Source organism: Notechis scutatus, chromosome 11 (assembly GCF_049901735.1).
Source record: "Notechis scutatus isolate UNSWTSFEM ecotype Mainland chromosome 11, rNotScu1.2, whole genome shotgun sequence".
NCBI lineage: Eukaryota > Metazoa > Chordata > Lepidosauria > Squamata > Elapidae > Notechis > Notechis scutatus.
Window position 1 is genome coordinate 17,121,742 of NC_142019.1, and position 8,121 is coordinate 17,129,862.

Sequence of the window (8,121 nt, forward strand, 5' to 3'; positions counted from 1 at the left end):
TGCAGAGGGCATGCATAAGTGCACCAACGTGCCTACCGTCCCTGTCCTATTGTTTATTTTTATTTTTATTTCTTTTATTTTTCTTATATGTATCCATGTATTCATAACTATGTTTATACTTATACCTGTTATCTTATAATTGCTTGACAAAATATAAATAAATAAGTAAATAAATAAATAAGTGTTCCACATACAGACACACTCAAACATTCTCATGCCAAGGTCTCCCGCTGGTTCTTCTTGTCTCTCCTCTTTCTTCCATTATCACTCAACACTTGGTTGCTGTTGTTTCTTTAACTTTGGGTAGGCTACATAACAAGGTTGTTATAATTTCACTTCTTACCTTCTCCAAAGGATTGTCAGGGGAGAAGAGGAGGCGGAGGAAGAAGAAGAGGAGGGGAGAAGGAGAAGGGGTTGATGACTTTAGCATTTTTTAAAAAGCACGACGCTGGAATTGGGGCACCCTTAAGCTTTGGCTCTGGAGTTGTTCCAAAGAGTCTGGTCTACATGGCACCAATGATTAAAATATGTATATTAAGGCTTCTCTCTCTCTCTCTTTTTAAAAGTGGGAACAGGTTGGATTAAAAATATGTGATTGAGACATACATGTATCTAGAATTCCTCACAGGTTTGCCAGAGGCTGTCTGCAAATAAAAATTAAAAAAAAAAAAAAAAGATCCTGGAGGATCTAAGACAGCAGAGCAATAGCAATAGCACTTAGACTTATATAATGCTTCACAGTGCTTTGACAGCCCTCTCTAAGCAGTTTACAGAGTCAGCCTGTTGCCCCCAACAATCTGGGTCCTCATTTTACCCACCTCGGAAGGTGGCCTGGAGCCAGTCAGGATCAAACTCCTGGCAATGAGCAGTGAATTAGCCCTGCAATACTTCATTGTAACCCCAGCTCCTTCCTTCCTTCCTTCCTTCCTTCCCTTCCTTCCCTTCCCTTCCCTTCCCTTCCCTTCCCTTCCCTATAGCATTTAGACATATACCACTTCACAGTGCTTTTACAGCCCTCTCTTAGCAGTTTACAGAGTCAGCAAATGGCCCCCAACATCTGGGTCCTTATTTTACCCACTTCAGAAGGATGGAAGGCTGAGTCAACTTGGAGCCTGGTGAGATTCAAACTGCCAAATTGCAGGCAGCCGGTAGAAGTAGCCTGCAGTGGTGCACTTTACCACTGTACCACTGCGGCTCACAGTATTGTTCCTCGACCTTAGCAACCCTAAGACTGGTGAACTTCAACTCCCAGAATTCTGAGAGTTGAAGTCCATCCATCTTAAAGAGGCTAAAGATGAGATACACTAAGATTCCGATTCTTTTCTTGCCAATCAGGCTTTGCTCTTTTGATAGACAGCATCTCAGACAGACAAGTGGTTATCCCCGGGCCGGGACACTGTGACTGTCATAAATATGAACTAATTGTCAAGCCTCTGAATTTTGATCCTGTGACCATGGAGATGCTGCAAGGTTCTTAAGTGTGAAAACTGGTCATAAGTCACTATTTGAATGGTCACTAAATGAACTGTTTGTAAGAGAGAGGAGGGGGTCAAGCTATTATCCAAAGCACCTAAAGGCCAGACAAGGAATAACGGATGGAAACTGAACAAGGAGAGGTTCAACCTGGAAATAAGGAGGAATTTTCTGACAGGGAGAACAATCAACCCATGGAACCGAAGTTGCCTTCGGAAGTGGTGGGAGTTTCATCCCTGGAGGCTTTCAAGAAGAGACTGGATGGCCATCTGTCAGAAATGATGTAGGGTCTCCTGCTTGGGCAGTGGGGGGTTGGACTAGATGATCTACAAGGTCCCTTCCAACTCTGTTAACCTGTAAATCTGTATCTGTACAGTCCTTTGCTTCGAATTCTTCTTGAAATTTGAATCCCTCCACATGTGGTTCTGCAGCTAGAAACATTCCTTTATCAGGTTATTTTTTTTAAAAAAATAACCTTGATCTTTACAGCTTTCCAGATTTTGAAGTCTGAGCTGAGAAGGGAGAAGAAAACTTTGAAAAGTCCATAAAAGTTTTCACAATGCCTTAAGAAGCTCACATAAAAGACTAATGGCCCCCGGATGCCTTTCTGTAGCGAACCCCATACAGGAATGTGAAATTTTTACACACTTGAGTGAAAGATTCCACATGGCAACTGCCAAATGGTTTAAACCTGCTTTCTTCAAAGAAAGAATATTTTAAAGTTTACCTAGCAGGCTGTTTATGGCTGGTAGGATTCTCTGCACCTGAGACTAAAAGGCTTCCCTCTTTAAATGCTGCAATAAATTTCTCTTAAAAACCGTCCTTTTTTTTTTTTTTTTTTGCAAATCCTGAACTCAAAATTAATCTCAAGGAACACTCAGCTGCAGGATTCAGCCAGTTGAATCTTTAAACATTGAGCGCAATTTGCTGAAAATAACAGCTTTGCATATAACTTGCTAATTAGCTTCGTAGGTTAGATATTCGCTCCTCTGATTGTTGCAATGAATTTTACGATATGGCAAGAAATAATGGGTAGAAGATCGTTAAAGGGAGATCCAACCTAGCAGCAAGGAGAAATGTCATGATGGGGAGACCAATTAATTGGTGGAATAAGAAGAGATTGGACAATCATTTAACCAGGATGGTATAAAGTCTTGAGCAGGGGGTTGGATTCGAAGACCTCTGGAGTCTCTTCCAGTTTTATAATTCTATGTTCTTTTTTATTCTGTCTAACAAGGAGTGAATAAAGACTTAAGGATGTCTGCAAGATAGGCAGGGGTGGGATTCAAATTTTTTAACAACCGGTTCTGTGGGCATGGCTTAGGTGGTGGGCATGGCTTGGTGGTCATGTGACTGGGTGGATGTGGCTTGGTGGTCATGTGACTGGGTGGAGATGGCTTGGTGGTCATGTTATTGGCTGGGCGTGGCCAACTCAACATCACTCACATCGAGGCACGCATCTCCTCGCCTGGCCTCTCATGACTGTGGGGATGCTGCAACAGTCATAACAGTGAAAAATGGTCATAAGTCACTTTTTTCAGTGCCATTGTAACTTTGAATGGTCACTCCACACAAGCAAAGTACCAGCAAAGGAGGGGAGAAAAACTCCAGAGAGGTTCCAGAGACAGGAAGTCTAGTCCTGCCAAGAATGTAATAAGGGTTAACGGAGAGGCAGTTCCTGTAAGCAACACCAGAATGTTTCTTTCTGTCAGCTGGTGCTCCATTCAAAATCCAAGAAAGAAATACTTAGAATCCATTAATCAGAGAAAATAGATCTTTTACTGGAAATCAAGTGGTAGCAACAAAAGAATTCTGAATCTGAGAAAACGGGCACGTAAATCACATATACAAAGTAATGGCATCGTTCCCACCCGCAATAGTTCAATTAGCTCATCCAATTAAAAGTTGTGTATATCATCATGTGGGCATCTCCAGGTGGTGATGAGGCCTCTGTCTGTTGACCTTGACATAGTTTGATAAAGATTTGCAGCTGCGCATAGCATAGGATAGAAACCTAAGCAAGAATCTACCCCCCCCCCAGCTTATACAGTTCTGGTTTGTAACACCTCCGGCTCACTTCCCATAACCATATCCCCCCTCCTCCCCCCGTTACTTATGACAGCCGAAAGATGCAAAGCAAAGGGAGAAAATCTTGAAGGCTGACACTTTCCTGCCTTCCTTACAGGATTAGGTCAATAATTTCTTCTAACAACCGGTTCTCCGAACTGCTTAGAATGTTAACAACCTAGAATGTTAACAACCGGTTCTAGCAGTGAATAGGTGTGAACTGGTAGAATCCCACCCCTGAAGATAGGGGGAAAATCAAGTTTCATTGAAGCTGTGATAGTGCAATCAAAGTTCTACCAGCTTTTTAAGTGGGTCACACTTAAACATTTTTGAGATACTACATCTTTTAAAATATGTCTTTGGAAGGACATATTTTAGAAAAAAACTTGCCAACATTTTCTGTTAATTAAAATATTTTTGAATTTAGCTATTGTTCCTGGAAAGCTTCTGCCCGCTTTCTATACAGGATTGCATTGCTACCGTAACATCCTTTAATGCAGGTTTGTAAATCCTCTGTTTTTTTTTTAAACTTATTTTTAACATTCTAAAACAGATTCATTCGAGATTGATAAAAAAGAGAACATACTCACTTCCCATATGCACTGTACATACAGTACAGCCTCTTTTCAAAATGCAACTCTGTGAATTTTTCCATTGCTACAAACTGTAAGATATTCAGAAATCAATTTTGCTCATTCTTAATTAGTATTTTTCTCCCACAGGTGTTACTTATTCTTCCAGATTGTTATGTAATAATAACACTCCGTCTGTTGTTATTGTTGAATAAAATGAATAAAACTCACCATCTAGAGGCAAATGCAGGAATTGCAAACATCTTAACTGACAGATACACAAACGGAGAGACATATATAAACACCCAGACAAACGGACAGAGTCAGATTCAGACAAACAGACAGGCACAGACACGCAGAGAGACTATCGAAGAAAGGATAATCTAATGCAAGGGTCTCCAAATTTGGCAACTTTAAGACGTATGGCTGGTGGATTCTGGGAGTGGAAGTCCACACATCTTAAAGTTGCCAGGTTTGGAGACTCCTGATCTAATGAATAAAATGGGAAACCTAGTTTGGAAGAAAGGTCATCATCATTTAACAACCCCATAATCCCTTGCGGGGTGGAGTCTGGGCAACTGAATGGAGTTAGCAGAGTGTTTAATGGCCGGATGCCCTCCCTGTCACCAATGCAGAGTTTTGTTCAGTGGATATATCCTCACTGTGCCCAGAGAAAGAAACACCTGCCTCTACCTAGGATCGAACTCACAGCCTCCTGATTGTGAGGCAAGAGCTCCACTTCTAGACTACTGCACGACTCTCTTGCTTGAAAGAAAGATGGTGTTGGAAAAAAAGAAAGCCAACTATTTTTATTTCAGTTTATTTGTAGGTGTTTGTCTCTCCCCTATTCAACAGGTCTGAGGCGATTTATCTATTTTAGAGCAACGAAAACAAGTTAGCAACAATCACCACAACAACTCCTGATGGCCAAGCCAACAACTGTCTGCTAAATGTAGCCTGCCTTAAACAGGTCTCTCCTTGCGGACTGATCTGCAGAAGAGCACAGCCTTAGCTGTTTTCTGAAAGGATTATGGCACGGGTGTGGTAACATGGCCCATTTATGGCTTTTGGACTTCAACTCCCAGAATTCCTGAGCCAACCATGCTGGCTCAAGAATTGTGGGAGTTGAAGTCCATGTTCTGTCCTAGGCCTCCCAAAAAAGCACTAAGTCAATTCTGAGTCCCAGCAAAAACCTCTTTCATTACATTAATGTGAATTTATTTCATTCACAGTCAGCCAACAGCTGGGCAAGCAGTCTTGCGAAGGTAGACTAATGAGCTCAGACCTTTATCAATCCTGGAACACTGCCCGGTAAATAGTTCCACGCTCAGTGCTGGCAGGGAAGGGCTGGGTTGTACACAGGGGTGGCATTCTACCGGTTCGCACCTATTCGCTAAATTGTTAACATTCTAAGCAGTTTGGAGAACCAGTTGTTAGAAGAAATTACTGGTCTAATCCTGTAAGGAAGGCAGGAAGGAAACATTCTGGTGTTGCTTACAGAAACTGCCTCTCCGTTAACCCTTATCACATTCTTGGCAGGACTAGACTTCCTTTCTCAGGAATTTCTCTGGAGGTTTTTTCCCCTCCTTTGCTGGTACTTTGCTTGTGTGGAGTGACCATTTAAAGTTACAATGGCACTGAAAAAAGTGACTTATGACCATTTTTCACACTTACGACTGTTGCCGTGAGAGGCCAGGTGAGGGGATGCATATCTCGATGTGAGTGATATTGAGTTGGCCATACCCAGCCCATAACATGACCACCAAGCCATGTCCACCCAGTCACATGACCACCAAGCCACGCCCACCACCTAAGCCACGCCCACAGAACCGATTGTTAAAAATTTGAACCCCACCCCTGGTTGCACAGACAAATCTCCACGAGGCTGGAACAAACAAACGACCGAATGAGCGAGTTGCTTCCTGCAAAAGCCCCCTTCCCTTTTGCTCCTCTTTTAATCCCTATGGGAGGGGCCATTCATCACCCACCTGTGGCCTTACTCCTGTGTTGACCCTGAGTTCTTAATTGTGCCTTCCTTTTGGCAGCTTTGGACATGCGCAGGCTGGGAACCAGTTCCAGAACTTCCCCTGACTCACTGCTGTCCGAGCCCCAAGGCAGCTGATGACTGCCGAACTGCCCCGGCCCCATCTCTGCCTCTGACGCAGAACCTTCGACCGAGTCTTCCTCAGCCTCCAGGAATGGCCCAGGTTCCTCCCCAACCTCCTCACTGCTGTCCGACTCTGCTGCCAGCACTGCCAGCTGCCTGTGGGCCACAACAGTTCACAGGTTGTAAAGGGGCCACGCTGGCTCAGGAATTCTGGGAGTTGAAGTCCACAAGTCATAACCAGGCCATGGTTCCCCCACCCTTGGATTATGGGACAGGTGTCCAGTTGGAGTTGAGCTGCTCCAAATATCCTCTGAGCCCATCCATTTGTTCCACTGGGGAATGCAAACCCATAGCAAGTTTATGCCCTCTTTAGGACTTTTCAGATCTCTTTTTCAAAGTGTTCAGATGGTAAACGTTTGGCTTTTTCCATTAAAAGAACTGCTCTAAATATTATGCTGATGCTCAGTACCTACCATTTGGTCTCGAATGCTTGCTTTAATCACAAGGGGAGAAGGCAATTTAGCTCTCTGGCTTTGTCGTTGTGGTTACTTTGTGTTAAGGGAATCACGGCAGTTGTTAAGTGAACCACACCCAGCCATTAAGTAAATCTGGCTTCCTCCTTTGAGTTTGCTTGTTGAAAACCAGCCGGGAAGGTCACAAAATGGCAATCAACTGCAACTGTTATAAGCACATAGAAGAGAGTTTGGAAGGGACCTTGGAGGTCATCTGGTCTAACCCCTCTGCATGAGCAGGAGAGTCTGTTCCAAAGATTAGCCTCTACCTAGGATCAAACTCTATTCTTACCCAAACCTGGTTCCAAGGAAGCAAATACGAGACAAAGGTAACAGCACAACCTTTTAATGTTTCTTTATGAATCCCATTCCTTCATGGGTAAAAGGCTGCTTCAAACCAATTAGCTCCGATAAGAAAGAGCCTTGCCAAGGTTGTGCAAGGCTGCCAAGAACACCAGATAAAGTTACTAAGCAATAATTCAAACACAAAGAGTCTCCAAACACCAACTCAGATATTCCTAACGTCCACCAGGCTCGAGTGTAAAGCTTCTTTGCCTTCTACAAAGAACTGCAGTCTCTCAGCTGGCTTTTATCCCTTATGGGAGGGGCCATCACTTTGCAGCCTTACTCCCGAGTCGCCCGTGCTGCTGCAGCTGCTCTTTCCTTCGAGCAGCCCTGCGTGCACATGCACTGGGGTCCTCGGGGTCCTCTTCCTCACTGCTGCCAGACTCCACAATCTCCGAAGGCAGCACCCCACTCCCTGAGAATCCTGACTCCATCCCTGCCTCGCACACAGGTCCCTCATCTGAGTCCTCGCTCTCCGAGACCTCAGCCGTCCCAGCCTGATGCCGGCGAAGCACAACACACTCACAACCTCCTGATTGTGAGGCAGGAGCTCCACCTCTAGGCCACTGCACTGGTTGCCAACTGCCAAGCATCTGAATTTTAATCATATGACCCTGGAGATGCTGCAACAGTCATAAGTTCAAGGCCTGGTTGTAAATCACTTTTTTCAAGTGCCATTGTAATTTTGAACAGTGACTAAACAAATGCTCATAAACTGTGGATTAGCTCTAGGCTGGATCCAGATTGCTGATTTCCCCCCTGGATCTAGGAGAGAATTTGAGATTACCCATATGTACTCTAGACAGCTGTTTTTTCTTGTTGCATTTTTTTGTGAGTACACAGCAAAAATAAATGCTTTTGTGGTTTCTTGCAAACATCTGGGAATTGTAGGACCCCACCAAGCTCAAAGCTATTAAAGTAGACTTTTACAGACTCAGGGTTCAACTAAAGCTGATCTTTTAAATCTCTTCGGTTGTTTGGTTGTTTCTTTAGCTGCTTTGTTAAAGATTGCCTTCAGAACCACAAGTCTGGTTGTGTGTTAATG